At 38.0% G+C, this 23,757-nt stretch overlaps 1 protein-coding gene across 6 annotated transcripts in view; it reads right to left on the bottom strand.

Moving 5' to 3' along the window:
- Positions 1-23,757, bottom strand: part of LYPD6B (LY6/PLAUR domain containing 6B) — a 176,826-nt gene that overhangs the window by 97,957 nt on the left and 55,112 nt on the right. The window lies entirely within an intron of this gene.

Below are 23,757 nucleotides of genomic sequence, written 5' to 3'. Positions count from 1 at the left end.
CAGCTACTCAGGAGGCTGAGGCACGAGAATCACTTGAACCCGGGAGGCAGAGATATCAGTGAGCCAAGATCAAACCACTTCACTCTTGCCTGAGCGACAGAGGGAGACTCAAAAAGTCTCAAAAAAAAAAAAAAACATGAATGACATATATGATTATATAAAAATGTACATTGTCTATGAAAAACTATAAATATAGTAAATTTGTAGTATATTAAAAACTATAAAGTAAAAATCTAATAACAAATGAGGAAAATTATCAGCAATGTAGGATAGACTGAGGGTTACTACTCTCCATATAAAAGAGAATGTATAAATCAATAAAAGGAAATCACTCAATAATAAAACAGCAGACAAGACCGAGAGATTCAAATAAACAAGAAGGGGCCCAAAGACTGAGCTCTAGGGCACTAGAGTATTTAGATATTAGGAAGACGGGGATTCTGCAAAGGAGACCAAGCAGTGGCTACTAGGATAGGGGGGAAACTAGAAGCTTCTGATGTCCAGGAAGCCAAGCATCAAAGAGTTTTGAGAAAGAAAGAGTGGTGAAAAGCTCCAAACCCTGTTTACAAGGTCAAGGAAGATGAGAACTAAACATTTATTAGATTTTGCCACATGAAATCACTGGTGGCAGCCACATCTCATCCAATTTCTCTTCCTATTGTCAACAAATGTTTGCTGAGTGCCCATTATATGTCAGGCACAGTACTTCTTGAATTTAGCTTCCATCCTTTTATGTTGTAACTGCCAACATGTCATAACTGCTAATACAGTTCCTTCCTTCAGGTTACTTCCAGGACACGAGAGATTCTTGAGTGTGGGGGGATGAGAAAAGGGTCAAAGTGGTCAGATTCAAATCGAATAGGTGTCAGAAAATGGCACAACAGCAAATTAGTAGTAAATATTAGCAGAGGGTTAGGAGATATCTCACTAATAATCACAATTAACAATTTTAAGAATTCTTTATACCTACAGCAGTATGGTTAAGCTAGGTTCTGCTGCCGTAACAACCCCTCAATCTCAGTGATCTGACACAGTACAGTAGATCTCCCGTATCTTTGTCAGAGACATTCCAAGATGCTCACTGGATGCCTGGAACTGCAGATAGTACCAAACCCTACATATACTATGTTTTGTCCTATAGATACATACCTATGATAAAGTTTAATTTAGAAATTAGGCACAATAAAATATTTAAAGCAATAATTAAATAGAACAAGTATAACAATACACTGTAATAAAAGTTATGTGAATATGGGCTCTCTCAAAATATCTTATTGTACTATACTCATCTTTCTTGTGATGATGTGAGATGATAAAATGCCTACATGATGAGATGGAATGAGGTAAATGACATAGGCTTTGTGACATAATGTTAGGCTACTGTTAACTTGAACACAAGCACTGCAATACGGTCTCAGTAGATCTGATAACCAAGATGCCTACGGGCAGGTCGCATATAAAGCATGTACAAAAGCTGAACAAAGAAATGACTCGTGACAGTGAGAGGTTGTGTCACACTATTCAGAACTGCCTACAATTTAACATTTATAAATTGTTTATTTCTGGAATTTTCCATTTAATATTTTCAGACTGAGGCTGACCATAGGTAATCGAAACCTTGGAAAGTGAAACCATGGATAAGAGGAGACTGATATATTGGTCTATTTCTTGCTTCCTCAAAGCCTACGGTGGGTCTAGTCACCTCTTCTGGATAAGTATCTTCCATGTGTTATCTTAGCTTCCAGACAGTTCTAAACTGTGAAACATTCCCAACTCTAAACATTTCCACAATCACCACAGCAGAGGAAGAGAGTCCTAACAGGTCTCACATAAGCAATTAAGTGATCTGGCTCAAAAGTGGCTCATGTTCAAGCACAACTCGATGGCCAGCAAGAATCATAAGACCTGTTCAATTGCAAGGGGAATCAGGAAGAGGAATCTTCCCATTAAGATAAACCAGACATGGGTGAGCATTCTAAGTTTCTACTATAATCAGGATTCTAGTTTTTCAAAGGATCTGACATCTAATTATCCATTTGACCATGAAAACATCCCAATAAGGTAGATAGAAAACTGCTTAGAATTTCCATTTACAGATGTGGCAATTGAAGCATCAAAAGTTTAAACAACTTATCTAATTAGTGGTAATATTTATTTAAATCACTGTAGGCTGGGCATGGTGGCTTACACCTGTAATCCCAGCACTTTGGGAGGCCAAGGCGAGAGGATCACGAGGTCAGGAGTTCAAGACCAGCCTGGCCAACATGGTGAAATCCCATCTCTACTAAAAATACAAAAATTAGCTGGATGTAGTGGCGAGCGCCTGTAATCCCAGACGCTTGGGAGGCTGAGGCAGGAGAATCAATTGAACCTGGAGGCAGAGGCTGCAGTGAGCCGAGACCATGCCACTGCACTCCAGCCTGGGCAACAGAGCAAGACTCCATCTCAAAATAATAATAATAATTTAAATTACTAGAGTGAGGATTGCCTTCCAGCTTTATGAGCTTTCTTTCCACAAGTCCATGTTGCCATTAACTAGGGGAAAAATGAGGATCACTGATATCTGTAGTCATTATGGTATATCTAAAATATCACAGAATAGAATACTACATGATTTTCTAAGAACATTAGACAAAGAAGACCCTTTGAAATAGCTAGAATTAGTCCTTTCAAACATAGTCTTGGCAATGACTGGTTGACATTAAAATGAAAGCCAGAAAGGCTTAGGATGGAAGAACGCTTGGGTTTTCCTAAGAACACTTGAATCTCCTGTCTCTGCATCTATCACTAAAGATTAGCCCTTAGAACAGTAGTGTGTGAACCCCCTTCATGTTAACACTGAACTTGAAATTTCAACATTTCCAACAGTTTTAATTTGGAGGCTGCTGACAGCCCAGCTCTAATGGAAACCAGTCTTCATGACTTCTGTGTTAAGCCTTAAGGTACAATTTCCTTCTCTCAGATATGTGGGGTCTTGATATGGTTTTAGGGTAGCAGGGAAGAACTGCACTGGGGGTTTCCTTTATCATGAGTGATTTAATTCAGCAGCACAAAATGCTAACACTTTTCCAAAAGAAATGTATATCCTAGATTCCTAGGTCAAAATGAAATATCACTTGGCATTGAGATAAAAGCATTACTTATAATGATAAGACTTTTCTCCAAAGGTTGTGCACTCAGAAAAAGAGTTGAAAGAGTGATTAGCTATAAGCTCTTATTTTTTTTCAATTCTTAAATTCCATACTTGAATCCTTAATTTAGAGGCTGGTATGTGAGTAAAGTACCAAACAAGAGCCTCAACTAGTATCAGGTCAAGTCCTTGAAGTTCTGTCCACAGATTCCCTTCCCTTTGCTTTATTGAGCTTTCAGAGGGAAAGAGGAAGGAATGGAATGTCCAATGTCAAGATAAATGGCACATGCCCAAATCTAACAGTTGTCAACCACCTAATATTCCATCTTAGAAATGGACAAGCGTTTTCAGTCCAAAACTCTACACCATCTTGTCAATACCTTACATAGCAAAGGCACTTAATGTAGTGAAGATAATTTCATCTCCTGAAAAGTAACCATGCAGCTCACTCCAGGAAGCCAACTGAACTCAGTTTTTGTGGTAGTCAGAAAAAGCCCTGCCCAGAGAGTGTGGAGAAGGTGCCAGATGAGTGTTCCAATTAAAACAGCATGAAATCTGGGTTTTATTCCCAGATTGATCAATTACTAGCAATTTCTAGATCTATTTTTTTAAAACCCACTAGAGACTATAGTGAGACTCAAATGGAACAGCATATACACATGAAAGCACCTTACATTTGAATAGTGCCTTACAGATTGCAATGTATTTCACTTAATATTGTTCCCCCTGGTATATATGAAGAGCCCAACGTTATACTGCCCACTTAGCCAGGACAGAAAACTTTGCAGTAGAGTCTCTTCCCATCTCAAATGCTATTTATCTTTCTTGACTTCATCTCAGAATTTTACATCTGAAAGTTGACCTTGATATCCTTCCATCCTTTTCCCCATCATAAAACACAAATCTTTGAGCAAAACCATCCAAGAGCATTATTGAGTCCTTTGAAAACTTTTAAGCATTCCACATCCTTTAAGTAGGGGGATCACATACTTCAACCTCCAAACTAGGACACCTCTGAAAGTGAAAGGGAACTCTATAAATAATGACACAAAGACAATAGAAAAACTAAGACTGTCTTTACAAGCCAACCTCCTTACAAATCTAAAGGTCCATGCTGAGGTACAACTTAGGGAGCAGATGAAACCTTAAAGGATATCTATAAATAAAAACACATTTTCATTAATTTATTTTTCTGATGCATTCCATTTTCTCCACCTGATTTTGCCGATGGTAGGTACCATGTAAACTTTCATTCCTCTCCTACCATACCTTCTATCTGCCTTCTTCTCCTGTTCAACAAGTCAGTAAACTGGGCAGAAAAAATACATATCACCTGGTGTTTCTATTTAAAGGAACTCTTTGTTTATTTTGGCTTATTGTTTCTACAAACACAGAAACTATACTGAATGGAAAATAACCATCAGTTATATTCCCAGCACCTAGAACCAAACACTGCTAACATTTCAGCAACACTTGTTCCAGTTCGTTTTCAATAATTAATTACACTAGTAATGTATGAATATTTTTGTCCCTTTTAAAAGAGACAAAAAGTTTGAAGGAATAATATAATGACCCAAGAACCTGCTAATTTTCAGGCACTTAACATTTAAGTCATTCCACTTAAACCTCATACTAACCATTAATGATGGTAGTATTTTTATATACATATTACAAAAAAGGAAACCAAGGGTGAGAGACATTAAGGGATGTATATGCGAGCCAGATTTTAGTCCCAAGTACTTCCAGATTCCAAAACTCATTCTATTTCTACCATATAATATTATTTTTAAGGCTTTATGCATTTCTTCCTGTCTTTTCTCTGCATAGCTTTTTGTTTGTTTAACCTAAACGTACTATGTATACCATATTCTATCTTTGTATGTATTTTCACATATTAAACCTTGTGAGGATTGCATCTGAACAAGAGTACTGCAACTTGATTGGGAAAAAAATCAAACAGCATATAAAGTTATAAAGGGCAAAGTACAATTTTCCTCTATCCTCTCCATACCAAGGTCCACTCAATCTGTCTTTCAGAGGTAACTACAGGGAACTTTTTTTCATATCTCCTCTAAGACACCTAAGTCAGTCAGACATGCATCTCCTTACAACCCATTTTTGTGTTCCCCTTTACAACACAACTTCAACAGCTGCCTATGCTCACTGTTGCCACTTCCTCTCCTCCATTCTCTCTTGAATCCACTCCAATCAGACTTTCATTCTTACCACTTCAACCGGACTGCCCTTGTCAAGGTCCCAATGTCTTCCACATTGTCAAATCCCAAAGTTAGTTCTAAGACCTTATTTTCCTCAACTTTGAGCAGCAATTGACATAGTATATCACATCCTCTTTCTTGAAACACTTTCTTCTCTTGGCCCCTAGGATATCACTGTCTTGGATCTCATCGTGCCTGTTTGGCCATTTCTTCTTGGTCTCCTTTAATGGCTCTTCCTCATCTTCCTGACTTTTAAATGTTGGACAACCCCAATCTTTAGTCATCTCTCATTCTCTATCTATACTTACTTTCTATGTGGTCTCATCCAGACCTAACCTTTAAATGCCTTCTATATGCTGATGACACTCAAATTTATGTCTCTAGGCTAGACTTTTCCCCTGAACTTCAGATGTGTGTGTCCAACTGCCTTCTTAACACTTTATAGAAAATCTCAAACTCACCATGTCAAAACTGAACTTCTAATTCTCCACTCCCAATCTTCTCCATCCCAGTAAATGTCAGATGAAGAGACACACAACAATAAAACCTTGAAATCACTCTTAAGCTCTCTCTCCCCACCCCCATCCCACCATCTAATTCATCAGCAAATGCTGCTAGCTCTAACTTCTAAATATATCCCAAATCAGACTGATTTTTCATCACCTTCACCACTACCAACTCCTTAGGCCTGGAAGACTATAGTAACTTCCAACTTGGTCTCCCTGCTCTACCCTTTACCTATAGTCAATTCTCTACAAAGCAATAAAGATACCCTTTAAAAAGGTAAGTCAGGTCATGCCATTACTTTTCTCAAAACCACTAAATGGTTTCCATCCCCCTTTTAATAAAATCTACAGTTCTTACCACCTTCAGCAAAGCCTTACGTGATCCCCCATCCTCCTGGGGGTCCCTCTGACCTCACCTCCTATTATTCTCTCCCTTACTTTCTCAGTACACCCCAACACACTAGCCTCCTTGCCCATCCTCACAAATGCTAAGACCATGCTCTCCTCCTATTATTCTACCTCAGCACTTCGTCATTTACCTGTAGTGTCCTTCCACCAGATAACTACCAGCCACACTACTTCACTTTATTCTAGTCTCTGCTTCAATATCATCTTTTCGAGAGTTCTTCCCAGACACATATAGAGTACTGCATCCTATTCCACTCCCCATTGTTCTCTCCTTTTACTCTGCCTTATTTTTCTTCAAAGTACATATTACTACCTGATACAGAACTATTGTCTGTCTCCAGACATAGAATATAAACTCTTTGAGAGGAAAGATTTTGCTTTATTTGCTATTCTATATTTGATATCTTTCACATTGTCCATATTCAAAAAACAGTCATTGAATAAATGAAACACATCTCTAATCTATGTATATTTTTACATTAAAATGGAATTACATAATAAGTAAGGTTGTCATTTTCAGTAGTCAGATTGAAAAACCTCCTAACTCATAGGTCTTATGATACGGTACTCAGAAAGGACTTCCCTCAATATTGGGGAGTACTAAGCCCTAGACTAAATGCTGCTATGATCCTGCCTAGCAAACATTAAAAGAATGTCAAGATTTCCAAGAAATTTAACTGCATCCTAAAACAAGGTTCAAGAATATTTACAGGAATGCAAAAATATCCAGCACCCAACAAAGTAAAATTCACAATATCTGGCATCCAAGCAAAGATTAGTAGGCATGATAAGAAGCAGAAAAATGCAACCATAATGAAAAGAGAAAATGAATCAAAGCCACCCAGAACAGATACAGATGTTAGAATTATCAGACAAAGGCATTGAAACTATTATAACTGTTCTCCCTATATTTTGAAAAGTTAAGTAGAAATATATATGAAAAAGTACAGCCCCAAATCAAACATTTGCAAATTTAAAAACCCTGCAATGTCTAAGTTAAAAAATACATTGGATGGGATTAATGGGTAATTAGATATTGCAGAACAAAAGATGAGATGACTTCACAATATAGTCATAGAAACCATCCAAAATAAAACAGAGAAGGAAAAGAATCTTTTTAAAAGAAAAGAACGTGGCCGGGTACGGTGGCTCATGCCTGTAATCCCAGCACTTTGGGAGGCCGAGATGGGTGTATAACTTGAGGTCAGGAGTTCGAGACCAGCCTGACCAATATGGTGAAACCCCATCTCTACTAAAAATACAAAAATTAGCTGGGCATGGTGGCATGCAGCTGTAATCCCAGCTACTCAGGAGGCTGAGGAAGGAGAATCGCTTGAACCTGGGAGGCGGAGTTTGCAGTTAGCCGAGATCATGACACTGCACTACAGCCTGGGTGACAAAGCCAGACTTCATCTCAAAAAAATAAATAATAAATACATAAATAAATAAAGGGAACATAAGTGAACTGAAGGACAACTTTAAGCAGCCTAAAATACTACATGTAATTGGAATTATCTTAAGAACTGAGAACGGGGAACAGAAAAAATATTTGAAGATACATAAGTTAAAATGTTTCCAATTTGATGAATATTATAAACTTACAGATTTGAGACAGTAAATGAACCTTGTGCACAAGAAACATGAATAAAACTACAGCAAGGCACACAATAATAAAACTGCTCAAAGCCAGTGATTAAAAAAAGAATTAAAAAGTAGCCAGAGAAAAAGGGCAAATTGTGCACAGAGGAACAAAGATCAGGAAGACAACAGATTTCTTATCAGAAACAATGCAAGCAAGAAGATGGCAGAACAACATCTTTAAAGTGCTGAAAGAAAAAAGAAAAACTATCAACCTAACGTGTATTTCAAAAACCTAAGTGAAATGAAGACTTTCAGACGTATGATACAAAAGCTTTAAGATCTGCACCACAAGAACTATCAAAGGAAGTCTTTCAATTTAAAATAAACTGACACCAAGTGGACATATGAATCTACATAAAGGAATGAAAAGTACCAGAAATTGTAACCACATAGATAAATGCGTAATATTTTTTCTTATTATTTAACTCTTTTTAATAAATATCTGACTGTTTAAACAAAAACAAGAATGTATTGTGGGGACCCTTACATATGTACAAGTAAAATATATGATGACAAAAAATAGTATAAAGGCTAGGGGCAGGGAGAAGGAATTTATACTCTAAGTGAAGTGAAATAATATCACTTTAAGGTAGACAATGGTAAGTTAAAGATGTATGCTATAAACTCTAAAGCAACCATTAAAATAAAACAAACAGGCTTAACTAATCAGCCAATAACCAAGCTAAAATGGAATTATTTTTTAAAAACTCAATCCAAAAGAAGCCAGAAAAATAAGGAAAGGGGAACAAAGAACAAAAGGGGGTGATTATAAAATAAATAGCAAGATGAAAAACTTAAACACATCAAAAATAACATTCAATATGTGTTCTAACACCTGTGCTGAAAGTCAAAAGTTGTCAGCTAACTAAAAAAGAAAGATCCAATCATATGCTGCCTATAGGAAACACACTTTAAACATAAACATAAACAGGTTAAAAATAGAATGAAGGTAAAAGATTCACAATTCTGTCACTAGTCAACAAACAAACTGGAGTGACAACATGAACATTAGGCAGTATATATTTGAGGGCAACAAAGAATTTCAGGGATGAAAATAGCCATTTCATAAAGATAAAGAGGATATAACAATCCTAAACATTTATGAACCTAAAAACAGAGCTTCGAAATATGTGAAACAAAAACTCATTGAACTGCAAGGGTGTATTAGTCTGTTTTCATGCTGCTGATTAAGACATACCTGAGACTGGACAATGTACAAAAGAAAGAGGTTTAATGGACTTACAGTTCCACGTGGCCGGGGGAGCCTTACAATCATGGTGGAAGGCAAGGAGGAGCAAGTCATGTCTTACATAGATGGCAGCAGGCAAACAGACAGAGCTTGTGCAAGGGAACTCTTCTTTATTAAACCATCAGATCTCGTGAGACTTACTATCAAGAGAACAGCACAGGAAAGACTTGCCCCCATGATTCAATTACCTCCCACAGGGTCCCTCTCACAACACATGGGAATTCAAGATGAGATGTGGGTGGGGACACAGCCAAACCATATCAAAGGGGATGGAAATAAATAAATGTACCATTATAATTGAAATGTAAATACCCCTCTTTCAATAATTGATAGAACAAGTAGAAAAACAATAAGTAAGGATATACTATCAACTAACTTGATTTAACTGGCAGTTATAGATCCCTCCACCCTTTCAAAGCAGAATACACATTATTTTTACACACAAGTGGACAGTTACCAAGATGGAATATATTTTCTGCCAAAACACAGGTAAATAGATTTAAAACATTCAAGTCATAGAAAATATGTTCTTTGAATATAATAGAGTTAAACCAGAAATCAGTTACAGAAAGACAGCTAGGAAACCCCCAAATATTTGGAAATGAAGCAACACATCTACATAAACCAGGCATCAAAGAGGAAGTTTAAAATAAAATTTAAAATTGTTCTGAATTAAATAAAAATCAAAACATGTCATATCAGAGTTTGTGGGATATTGCTAACGCAGCACTTGGGAAGAATTTTACAGTACTAAATATCTATGCAGTAGTCCCCCCTTATCCTCAGGTTCACTTTCTGTAGTTTCAGTTACTCGTGGTCAACTGTGATCTAAAAATATTAAATGAAAAATTCCAGGAGTAAACAATTCATAAGTTTTAAATGGCATGCTGTTCTGAGTAGAGTGATGAAATATCACATGGTCCAGCTTCATCCCACCAGGAAGGTAAAACATCGCTTTGTCCCACATATCCACACTGTGTATACTACCTGCCCATTAGTCACTTAGTATCCTTCTCAGTTATGTGATTGATTACTGTGGTATCTCATCATATAGGCATTTTATCACCTCACATCATCACAAGAAGAAAAAGGGTGAGTACAGCACAATAAGATATTTTAAGAAAGACCACATTTACATAACTTTTATTATAGTATATTCTTATAATTGTTCTATTATTAGTTATTGTTGTTAATCTCTTATTGTGCCTAATTATAACTTAAACTTTATCATAGGTGTGTATGTATAATGAAAAACATAGTGTATATAGGGTTCTGCACTATCCATGGTTTCAAGAATCCACTGGGGGCCTTGGAGCACATCCCCTGCAGATAAGGGGGGATTGCTGTATTGGTATTGAAAAAAAAGTTCTCAAATCAATTACCTCAGCTTCTACTTTAAGAGAGTAAAAAAAAGAGGGGAGGAATTAGCCCCCAAAATAGGCAGAAGAAACGAAATTAAAAAGGACAAAGCAGAAATAAATAAAATAGAAAGCAGAAAAACAATAGAGAAAATAAACAAAACCAAAAGATGGTTCTTTGAGATCAATCATTTCATAACCTTCCATACAGATTGATTAGGAAAATAAGGAAAAAAACACAAATTATCAATATCAAAAAGGAAGAAGGAAACAGTTGACAACATAACATATTCTACAGATATTAGAAATGCAGTAAGGGAATATTATAAACAACTTTATACCAGTAATTTCAAAAACATAGATTAAATATAAAAATACTTAAAAGGTACAATCTACCAAAGCTTACTCAAGAAAAACTGGCAACCTTTGAATAGCCCTACATCTATTAGAGCAATTGTATTTGTAGTTAAAAATCTTCCCATGAAGAAAACACCAGACCAAGATGTCTTCACTGGCAAATTCTACCAAATGTAAGGAAGAAATAATACCAACTGTATATAAACTTCCAGAAAATTAAAATGGAGAAATACTTATTCTGTGAAATCAGCACTACTCTAATATCAAAAGCAGAACTATACATTATAATAAAAGAAAATTGCAAACCAATATTCCTCATGAACATAGATGCAAAAATTCAAAACAAAATTTTTGCAAATTGAATCTAACAATACATAAAACAATATATCATGAACACATAGGTTTTACTACAGGAATGCAAGGTTGGTTTAAAATTCATGAAAAAAAGTCAATGTAATTTACCATATTAACAAACTTAAAAAGAAAAACCATATGATTATCTCAAGAGACACAGGGAAGTAATTTGGCAAAATTCAATATCCATTCCCAATAAAAACTCTCAGCAAACTACAAATAGAATGGGATTTTTGGACCTGATAGAGTAGAGTATCTATGAAAAACCTACAGTTAATATACTATTTAATAGTGAAAGATTGAATGCTTTCCCTTATGAGGAGAAACAAGGATGTCTGCTCTCACCATTCTGTTCAGTATTGCACAGGAGGATCTAGCCAGTGCAATAAGTCAAGACAAAGAAACAAAAGCCATCCAGAGAGAAGTAAAACTATCTTTATTGGAGCATGCCATAATAATCTATGTAGAAAATCTGATGGAAGCATCAAAAAAGCTACTAGTACTACTAAATGACTTTAGTAAGTCTGTAGGATGCAGTAAGATAAATACACAAAAATCAACTGTATTTCTACATACCAGCAACAATTAGGAATTAAAAAATTTTTCAGCCATCATTATTTATAAATACCACAGAAAATGGAAACATCGAGGGGTAAATCTGACAATAATGTGAAAGAATTATTCACTACACAACATTGCTGAAACAACGTAAAGAAAACTTAAATAAATGCTGAGTTACTGCATTGTTCATGGATTGGAAGACACATATTATTATATTAAAATTGCAATTCTCCCTTAATCATTATATACACCATACAATCAAAATCCCAGTGAGCTTTTTATTTTGTAGAAAGCAACAGGCTGATTCTTATTCCAAAATCCATATCAAAATGCAAAAGGACCCAGAATAGCCAAATCAACTACTTGATTTTAAGACTTATCACACAGCTGCAGTAATCAAGACAAGGGTGGCACATGGGTCCATGGAACAGAATAGGGTCAAGAAATAGACATATATTAACAAATATACAAATGACTGATTCTTGACAAATGTGCAATGGCCATTCAATGGAGAAAAGGATAGACTTTTCAGCAATGGTGCTGGAGCAATTGGATGTATATTCACAAAAAGTTGAATCATTCAGAGGAATGATAATTGTTTAAAGTTATGGATATGATAATTATCCCAATTTGATCTTTACACTATATATACATGCATTGAAACATCACATCGTACCCCATAAATATGCATAATTATGTGTCAATTATAAATTTTAAACTTTCTTAATTAAATTCCAACTAAGAAAAACAATAAGTGAATATGGATCATAGACACAAAAGTAAAACCTGAAATTATAAAACTTCTGGAAGAAAATATAGGAGAAAATCTTTATGACTTTGGGTTAGGCGAAGATTTCTTACATATAACACTAAAAGCAAGATCCAGTAAAAATTTTGATAAATTAAATTTCATCAATATTTAATTATTCAGTTCTTTGAAAGACATTGTTAAGAGAATAAAAAGACAAGCCACAGATTATAATAAAAGATTTGCAAAGTATCCATCTGATAGAGAATTTGCATACAGAATATATAAGAATGCTCAAAACAAATAATGAGAAAACAACCCAAATTTTTAAATGGGCAGACACCTCACCAAAGGAAATGGTATATAAATGGTGAATAACACATAAAGAATGTTTAACATCATTACTCAGTTGGGAGATGCAACCTTACCAACACATGGTATGTTAGCCATTTTATCTCTTAAACCCACAAGATAAAATAGCTAACATACTGGGTGTTGGTGAGGATGCAGAGTAACTAGAACTCTCATACGTTGCTTATGGGAACATAAAATCGTATCAGTGTTTGAAAAACACTGTCTACACAACTACCAAATGTTCCAGCCATTGCACTCCTAGCTGTTTACCCAACAGAAAAGAAAACATATATCCATACAAAGATCTGTACACAAATGTTCATACAAGCTTTCTTTGTAATAGCTCAAAACTAAAGCCAACCCAAATGTCCATCAACAGGCAAATGGATAAACAGATTGTGGGCATAATGATACAATGGACAGTTATTCAGCAGTAAAAATAATGATATACATGGCCAGGTGCGGTGGCTCACACCTGTAATCCCAGCACTTTGGGAGGCCGAAGTGGACAGATTACTTGAGGTCAGGAGTTTGAGACCAGCCTGACCAACATGGTGAAACCCCATCTCTACCAAAAATATAAAAAATTAGCTGGGTGTGGCAGCGTGAGCCTGTAATACCAGCTACTTAGGAGGCTGAGGCAGGAGAATTGCTTGCACTCGGGAGCCAGAAGTTGCGGTGATCCGAGATCACGCCACTGCACTCCAGCCTGGGCAAGAGAGCAAGATTCCGTCTCAAAAAAAAAAAAAGATATGCACAACGTGTATGAACATCACAAAAATGATGCTGAGTGAAAGAAGCCAGACAAAATGCAAATTATACTGGCAGAAAGTACTTCCCTGCCTGGGCAACAGGGCAGGCAGAGATGGGTGGGAGGTAGAGATTTCCAAGGGGCAAGAGAAAACATTTGGGGGTGATGAATGTGTTCATTATCTTGATTGAGGTGATAATTTCACAGATCTATACTACATATGTCCAAACTTAGCAAACTGTACACTTTAAATATGTACAGTTTATTGTAGGTCAATTGTATCTCAAAAAAGCTGTTTATAAATAATCAGATGAGATTGCCTATTTGAGGGTGCCCTTTGCCAACCTAAATTTTGGCCTCATTGCAAAAATTTTCTTGAACAGCATTTAGGAACAGACTGACATTGTTAAGCTTAATGCTCTGTGAAATAGTCTAAACTAATTGTTTCAAAAGCCTGTGGCAGCAGTTTTCTGAGATTATATCAGAGGACACTTTTCTTCTTCATGTAAACATAAGTTAACGTTGCCACTAGATACCATGCAACGCTGTCACTGCACTCATCTCCACCATGTTTGTGCCAACTGCTGAATGTGTTATTTCATCTAAAGAGGACTGAAAACAATGCCTTGAGTTCCCTTTGTCATGCCTGTCATGATACAGCATGACTTCTGCAGGAAACAGTTCAAGGGAGACAGCAGATTTGAACCACAGGTGGACTGGGTGGTGTATGTGTACACAGAAGTATATTCATGTGTGGGAAGACTGAGAGACAGTGAAGGACACGGACACAGAGGGACATATAAAAGGACCCTGAGTCAAGTATTAATAGATGTGTTCCCCTTCTGGAAATTTCTTCCTTGGCTGGGCATGGTGGGTTTTGGAGGCCAAGGCGGGTGGATAACTTGAGGTCAGGAGTTTGAGACCAGCCTGGCCAACATGGCAAAACCCCGTCTCTACAAAACAAATACAAAAATAAGCCAGGTATGGTGGCGGGCACCTTTAATCCCAGTGACTTGGGAGACTGAGACAGGAGAATCGCTTCAACCCAGGAGGTGGAGGTTGCAGTGAGCTGAGATCGTACCACTACATTCCAGCCTGGGTGACAGAAAGAGACTCTGTCTCAAAACAAAAAACAAAAACAAAAAAACAAACTCTTCCTTGCAGAAAAAATACGGGGCCAATCACTTGACTTCCAAATAGCTGCCCTCCCTCCTACATCTTCTGGTCCCACCCTCAGGAATTCAAAATCCCCCAATTGATTCCTCAGCTTTTGCTTATGGAACAAGCATACAAACAACAGACACACAGGCATATTTGTGCATCTGAACCCCAAATCCCTCCAACAACAGTGCAAATGTTCCCTTTTATTTGCTTCTTAGCAGAAGTTGTCAGAATCCTGTATTACTGTGGAGGCCTCTCTTCCTCACTCTCAATAGTTCCGTCTCACTGTGTCTCTTTATACTAACTCACTGTTTCCTAAATTCAGCTGTGCCAGTAGAAACTTGGATTTGATTAAAACAACGAAGGTGGCCCATCATTATTGTTTACGAACTACTTTTTTTAAGTGATTCAATCATTTTATATATTAATTTATCTTTTCAATGTGCCTTTACCTCTTTAAATAGGAAGCCAGTAGCCCTTGGTAAAGGGAGAAGGTAATTCTAAAAAGAAATACAATGAACATTAAAGCTGTGAGTAAATGCCTATGGAATTTCCCAGAAGCCTCTGGGTCTACGTGCAGCTCTCTCTTTGTGGCTGGTATGTCTAATTAAGGCATCTCTACCACTTGCTGATATCCCTTTTTAACAAAGGGATACTTTACTTTCTTCTTAACTAATGAATGGGACTGAAAGAGTTTTAAAAAGAGAGCTTACATGTGCTGAGTGGGCACCACCTGAAATCATCTCAAGCCATCAGAGTTCCTGCCTCTGATATCTCATTGAGAGCCTGTCTTTCTCAGCCTTGAGGCCAAGATGCATTCAGAGTTCACATAAAAGTCTGACCTACTCTGAGGACCTGGTTGTAAGCATCAGGGCCCCACTAGCCCATATGGCACCTTTGTCCAAATGAAAAAAGTGCCCACTCTGGGCAGATGAGCCCTGCTGTGTTCAAGGTTTGGAGAGAGGACGGTGCCTGTGGGAGTATTTGAAAGGGCCTCCCTTGCTCCAGGCCAACATAGCCTTCTGCCAGACAGCACATGAGGTGGATCTTGGCCCCCCTTCAGCTCTTGGCTGGGTGCCCTTGGGCAGTGATCAATAGACACAACTATACATGATGGTTTGCTAAGCATTACTTAAGCCGCAGCATTTTCACTAGTTACTATAAATTCATAATTCAGTGTCTTTTAGGGCTTTTTAGGGCTGTGATGTCCCACCCCAATTCCTTTCTATTTTCTGCCTTTGGTGAGTGCAGTTGCTCAATACAGGGATGCAGAAGGGGATTCTACCGGAGAAAAACGAAGCATTCGCAGTTCCCTTGAGGGTTCCAGATGTTCCCTGGTTTGGGCTCATTCCTGCTCGCCTTGTCACCTGCTACACTGGAGACTGGCACTGGCGGAGAAGCACCCCTTCATGGAGATGGCTAGGTTCCCTTCAGTCGCGCTGATATTGAATAGCTGAGTAATTAGCTGAATTTGGAGGTATGCCTCTTTTGCCGAAGGCACACACTGGTGAACATCGAGTCAAGGTAAATTATTGAAAGCAGCAGAACTGACAACAAGAGGGTCTATTGTTTAAGTAAACGCATTCTGACTGTCTGAAGACACAGCTCTGACCTGCAAGATTAGAACATTGACAAGGGTTGGTTCCAGCAACAAGAGGTGGATTAAAAATGCCACAGACAGCTGACGGCAGGAGGGGCTGGGTTATATTAGCACAGACAGGAAGCAGATTTTTTAAAATTTGTTTTGCTTCTTACACTTTGAATTCTAGGTCACTCACAGCTCAGCCTGCATGATAATTTTTAAAAGAGGATTCTAAAACATAAGTTCAAAGGTGAATTTGTTTAGCCTTTTACAATAGCTTACATAAAGCCACCAACTTAACAAGTCCACATAAATAAGACAGACTTGGTTCATAAAGACCAGTGGGAGTTGAAGGGATTGATGAGAAGGAACTAACCTTGTCCAAGCACAGGAGCACTGACTGGTTAACCCTCTTTGAAGGTAAATCTAAAAGGTCCTCTACTCAGTCTTAGGACCCATACCCATTGGTGACAGGGCAAGGGGATCCAGAGGATAAAAGCAAAGGTCCTCTGTGCCAATCCCTACTAAAACAATGCCCCATACCCAGAGACAAATGGACCCTTCTGACTCCAGCCCGGGCTTTTTTTTTTTTTTTTTTTTTTGTCAAAGCCAAAGGATACCAACCTAACTTATGCTTTTAGAAGATCCAAAAGGGGCTGCTTTTGAATACTAATTTTGAAAGAAGGAAGGAGAAAAAATAATCCACCCAAACCAAAAGTGTCAAACCGGCATCAGTTCATGAGCCATTGCCAAGTGATGAGGAGTGACTGCTTTGAACACTGAGTTAAGAAGGATTCTGGGGTTACACCTGGGACCAAAAGACAAGGGGCTATGTTCGATGATAACTTGAAAATACAGGATGACCCAGTTTAGACCATCATGTACTCTACCACAGCCCATCCCTCCCCAGCTGCCCCTGGCCAGCATCAAAAATCAATCTTTTCCTAAGAGGAAATAAGTTGGTATAAATGTTCTCTTTAGAACAAAAACATGAAACTGAACATGATGAGGACAAACTGCTCATTCAGAACAGCATCACTGAAACAATGATGAGACCCCTCAGGCTGCCCAGAACAGCTCTGTGAGGCCTGTGTGACCCCAGAAAACACTTCCTAACCAAAGCCCCTGGCTGCCTAGTTTTTAAATATCACACTGCTATGTCAACAAGCTTACGAATGGTCTAACTCTCATCATAGTCAATATCATAGACAATAGTCTCACCTTAAGTGCTAGTTCTATTTTCAGTTCTGGGACAAACAGGGTTTTAAAGGTCTCTCTGGGTTTAAAACTTGTATGCATGAATTTCAGCCCACTAGAAAAGAAGGCATTTGACCCTAGACCAGGCATTGCCCTGGTGCCATGGACAAGGTTTTTGAGAACTCTTAGAGGCCCAAGACAGACCTAGCTACCTCCTGGTTATTGGGACTCACTTCATTATACAGAGAATGTGGTATTTGACAGTCTTAGAGTTCCACTGGGTTCCAGGCATGAGGATCTCAGAACACGGATTGCCTCCTGCTGGTCCTGCTGTGACCCTACCATGAGGGGACCAAGGATCCTAGGTACAAGGATCCTAGGCCCAAGGAACTTGTCACAGCCTGGGGATGACACATTTAACTACTGCCCAGCTGAGACTGTAAGGGTCTGGCAGTCCCCAGTGGAGGTGACTCTCTCTGAGTTGCTAGTTTAGCAAATAAAAATATAGGATGCTCAGTAAAATCTGAATTATAAACAACATATAATTTTTTTAGTTGTTATTTACTGTAATTCGGGTTTAACTGGGTGACCTGGCATTTATCTGGCAGTTCAGAGACCTACTCTGGTCTGTGAAGAAACAGATTTAAGACAAGTGCCTGTGTCCTTCTCTGAAGGGATTTACCTATCCTCCCTAGTCCAATGGGCCACAACAGCAAATCTTGTTTATTTTGCAGATTTCACTAAGAATGGGCAGTAGACCTTCAAAAGCTCAGTTCATCAACAGTTGTATATGGAGGGTGTTAATGGTCATTGGACATCAGGAAACATTTACTTAAGCAATTGTTTTGGCAGCTGGTCAGGAATTCAGGAAGCATTCTAAGCCACTGATCATTACTGTGACAGTTCAATATGTGGGAAAGGCATTTGGGAGCCTTGTAAAAGTGCAGGATGTGGCAGTGCATCAAAGTCCCGTCATCATGCATTTGTCTTAAACTTTCCACTGCAAGGCAGTATGATAAAAAAAAAAAAAAAAGGAAAAGAAAAAGCACATGTATATATACATAAGTAGATACATAAAACAAAGTTCCAATGTACTCATGCAATAGATAAACTTAACTTACAGAAGCAATGCAAGAAACCAAAGCCATTTTTTTCTTTTTTTCTTTCTTTCTTTTTTTTTTTTGAGACAGAGTTTCACTCTTGTCACCCAGGCTGGAGTTCAATGGCACGATCTCAGCTCACTGCAACCTCCACCTCCCAGGTTCAAGCGATTCTCCTGCCTCAGCCTCCAGAGTAGCTGGGATTACAGGCGCCTGCCACCACACCCAGCTAATTTTTTCGTATTTTTAGTAGAGACAGGGTTTCACCATGTTGCCCAGGCTGGTCTTGAACTCCTGACCTCAGTTTACTCACCCTCTTCAGCCTCCCAAAGTGCTGGGATTACAGGCATGAGCTACCACACTCGGCCCAAAGCCATTTTTTAAAATCTCCTTGGTCATATCCTATATAACTCATGTGGGGAAAGCAGATTTCAACAACATGGATCAAATTCAGTCTAAGAATGTAAAAGTTAGAGAAACTTAAGAAAATTTAAGTCTTAGAGATTCAAAATTGAACTCAGAATGTATAAACATGGGCACTTGCTCAAAAAGGTGTGCTGAAATCATTCAAGGAGCACGTGAGAGCTGGGTCTATTATCTCGTAGGATTTTCCACCTCAAAAAGTGAACAAAAGACAAAGTTATAACAAGTAAGTAATTATTCACAATTTTTATTTGCAAGATCTTTAAAAGATACTGTCCAAAGTAATAAAAAAGTGTAGTATTTCACTCAATGATTATTTTTCTATTATATTATCTTCTATTTCCTCACTAAATACACTATATGTCTATGCATTAAAAATCATTTGAGTACATGATGGAATGACAAAAATACCCCAAAAAAATCTGTTGATGTTTAGATTCAAGCACATTCATATTCCAACTGATGGATCCACAGCCATTGACTTTTCCCAAAGCTGCTAAAGCAATTGAATGTATTTAAGATTTTTTTATTGCCTACTCTGTAACTTCGTATAAATCTCTGATAATATCGAATCCAAAAACTCTGCTTTCTTTATTTTATAATTATGCCTGGTTACATCTACTCTATCTTCCAAAAGAGAGTACAAGGATCCTAGACCAGAGGAACGTGTTACAGGCTAGGGATGGCACATTTAACTCCTACCCGGCTGAGACTGTTAGGGCCCAGCAGCCCCCAACGGAGGTGACTCTCCCTGAGTTGCTAGTTCAGCAAATAAAAATACAGGATGCTCAGTCAAATCTGAATTTCAGAAAAACAACAAATAATTTTTTAGTTGCTATTTACTGTAATTTGGGTTTAATTGGGTGTCCTGGCATTTATCTGGCAACCCTACTTCCCTCCACAATGTGTTTCCAGGTATGGTGTACACAAAAGGATGTTCCTCCCTAGCATCCTGTTGGGAAGACTGCAATTTAAGCAGTTAAAAAGTTGAAGAACGTTCCCATTGTCTGCATCTTGTTCTTGAAGGCCTCATACTTTAAGGACTTTCAAAGTGGCTTTGCCCTGCACTTCCAGTAGGAGAGGTTCTCTTCGCGGGGGTGGCGGTGCAGGGCAGGTGCAGAAGACAGTGGCACATGGTGCCATGGGAGCAGCGTGCCTACAGGTCTTTCAGGATCCATTTCTCTAATAATGCACAGCTCCTAGGGCGTTTTATGCATAATAATAATGTGTTACTATTTTTGAGCACCTGTTTACTATTGGCCAGAAACTGAAATTGGCAAGCATGTTTGGATGCCTCCCATTGAGAATGGAGATTTAGCTCCACATTTTGAGAAGTGGCTCAAAAATATTCCTATAAAAACAACTGGAGTTTTAAAGGTTCTATTCACACTTTTAAAAAATTATTTCCGTTGGGCCAGGAAAAAGCAGCTGATCTTTCTTTTTCTTCATCTTGAGCTCTAAAACATTTTGTTTGTTCCCTTCTGCTCTTGATGAGACCTTTACCTACCCGCAACTAATGAATCCCTCAGTCAGCAACTTATCTTTTCCCACCTGCAGAAAGTAAGCTTAGGAAAAAGACAACTAAGAAGAGAAAAAAAATCAACCACCCAGGGATATTCAGAGGTTTAATTATTGCCTGAAAAGCAACACCCTTTCACAGCATCTTTAAGACTGCTTTTCATAATTACTTACTGATTGAAACTGGGACTTACAACAGAGTAAACTCATTTCCATATTAATATTAAGTAATGATTAATGTGGCTCAGGACCCAATTCAGGATCTGAAAACATGGACTAAGTGGAAACTAAAGAAATTTAACCCATAGGGTATATTTGCTGCTTGTCTCTCAAATGATTTTCTATTCAATAACTAACATTCAACAAACTTACATTTGTGTGGTGATAACTCACAAAGAGGGAATTCAAGCAGTTACCTCACGCCATCACAAACACATGACCTCCTCAGACCTGACATCCTACTGCCCATTTTTCTCTCTCTCCCTGTCCCTCCCCACTGGTTCTAATGCTTGTTTTGTACCTTCTCTATTTCTCTGTGTGTCTCTCTCTCTTTTTCTCTCTGTGTCTCAGTCTCTCCGTGTCTCTTTCTGTATCTCTTTATCTGTCTTTGTCTCTCTTTTCCTGTTTGTCTCTCTCTGTGAGCCATTCTCTCTTCTTCTCTGTCTTCTGGTAGTGTCTCTCTCATCACTGTCTCTTTCTGTGTATCTCTGTGTGTGTCTCTGTCTCTCTCCGTGCCTCCCTCTCTCTCTACATGGGTCTTTCTGTGTGTGTCTGTGTCTCCTGTCTCTCTTTCTCTCTCACTGTTCTCTCTGAATGTGTCTCTTTCTCTCTCTGTCCCTCTCTCTGTCTGTGTGTGCATCTTTCTCTGTGTGTCTCTGTCTCCCATCTCTCTGTCTGTCTGCCTATGGTCTCTCTGTCTATCTGTCTCCTGTCTCTCTTGTCTCCTATCTCCCTCTGTCTCCCATCTCTTTCTCTGTCTCCTGTCTCCCACTCTCTGTCTCCTGCCTCTTTCTCTCTCTCCCTCCTTCCAACACCCTCCCTGGCTCACTCTCTCACCCCCTTGCATCACACCTGCACCCTCTCCCTTTCACTTACTTGAGATCTCTTGCTCCATCCTGTGCTCTCTCACATGGCCTAGTTCATGGTTTTGTTCTCACTCCCTGTCTCCAGCCCCAAAGAATCCAACAGCTTCAGCACCAAACATAAAGCAATAATTAACTAGATTAGCTAAGAGTAAATAATTTTTATTGTTTGATCTAAGTGCATACAAATTTCTAAGTATTCCTATGCTTAACCAAACTCCCATGTGGGGGAAAAAAACAGCTACACTCTTACTAATTTTCACTGTGAGAATTAAATGTCTTCAACTGTATTTATCTGAGAGCACAGTATCACAATGGATGGACTGTATGCTACCCTTTTAAAAAAGTCCTTCCAACTTTTGCCTTTATTTTATTTTATTTTTTTATTTAAATATGGAGTTTCGCTCTTGTTTCTCAGGCTGGAGTGCAATGATGCAATCTCAGCTCACTGCAACCTCCGCCTCCCGGTTCAAGCGATTCTCTCGCCTCAGCCTCCTGAGTAGCTGAGATTACAGGCACTTGCCACCATCCCCGGCTAATTTTTATATTTTTAGTAGAGATGAGGTTTCACCATGTTGGCCAGGCTGGTTACGAACTCCTGACCTCAGGTGATCCACCCGCCTCGGCCTCCCAAAGTGCTGGGATTACAGGCGTGAGCTGCCACTCCCGGCCACCTTTATTTTAATATATTAACTATGGTTTCCATGCCATAAGCTTGTAAAATCAAAATTCTTAAACATTGAAAATTCCATGACAAGCCAGAATAATGATATAACAATAACTTCTTATTGTTTTGATAGCAACTGTTGGAGTTGCTATTTGATACGTGCCTCAGCCTCCTTAAAATTCCTTTGATAAGAAGCAAAGCAATGCCAAGCATACAAAGCAGCCACAATATGGCAGGGATTTTGAGTAACAAGTCAGATCTATCTATTGACAAGGATGAGAAATGAAATTTGGGAATGCTAATGGTGCTTAGGTTCATATTTTCTATAAATATTTAGTTTTAAATATTTTTAAAGTAAAATCTATTTTTGTTTATTCTTCTTCACAGAGAAGAATCTGTCTAAGAGCTAATGAATGCTCTCAAGAATCCCAGTCTTACAGGAAATGCATAATTACTCTACTGCTCTAACAGGCACCACATCCAGAACCTAATCCCTAAGTGGTTAACCACAGGGCAGCAGTCTCCCGACGACCTGTTCATTTCCACCAACCTGGGGTTCAGGAGGATTTTTCAGCCAATCCTTTAGATACTTGGTTTAGCAAATCTAATTATGATCTTTATGCACACAATGTTTTCCCCAAGATTATATCATGTCCCTGGCATTCCAGAAACTAAGTTACAAGGCTTTGTTCAATTTTTCAAATTTTTTCCAGAGTTCAATCATTCCTATGTCATTCACTCACATTTATTTAGTAAAACTGCATGCCGATAGTCGAATACTTTCTTAAGCATTTAGAAAGGAAAAAAAAGTTTTACTCTATAAACTATTTATTATGTCTATTCATTCATACATAGGGACCAAAAATAATTAAACCAGTACCAAAAATTAAGTAGATAATTATTTTCTTCTTTGCTGGAGAAACTCTTCTCATTTATTATACTATGCTTATTTATCCATTTCTTGTTCCACCACTTTCTATCCATTCCATAATATCAAAGTCATATTCTATTGGAATACATCAGGAACCAAAAAAGAAAAGTCAAGAAAACTCTTGTTCCATTATAATTATAAAGACAAAATTGATGTAAAGGAGTTTCAAAGTGTTAATAAGAATTACAGATGAAGAAGCGAATGCATCACCAAACTGGTAGAAGAGCTGGGAGTAAATGTGAGAAAATAATTTAAAGTAACCATCATAAATTGGAAAAAAAATCAGATTATTCAAAGATAAGAGCTGAATAAGCAAAATAAAATGCAGATTCTGAATATATGCAAGAAATGCAGAAGAAAATTCTAGGGGGAACAGAAAACCACAAATTGTTTCTAACGATCACAGGTAATGAAGACAATGTGATGTTGGAACATATATGTAGAAATAGGTAATAAAGAGACC

Source organism: Pan troglodytes, chromosome 13 (assembly GCF_028858775.2).
Source record: "Pan troglodytes isolate AG18354 chromosome 13, NHGRI_mPanTro3-v2.0_pri, whole genome shotgun sequence".
In the NCBI taxonomy this organism is placed as follows: Eukaryota; Metazoa; Chordata; class Mammalia; order Primates; family Hominidae; genus Pan; species Pan troglodytes.
The sequence above is the reverse complement of the archived record's forward strand: the minus strand, read 5'-3'. Positions and strand labels throughout refer to the sequence as shown.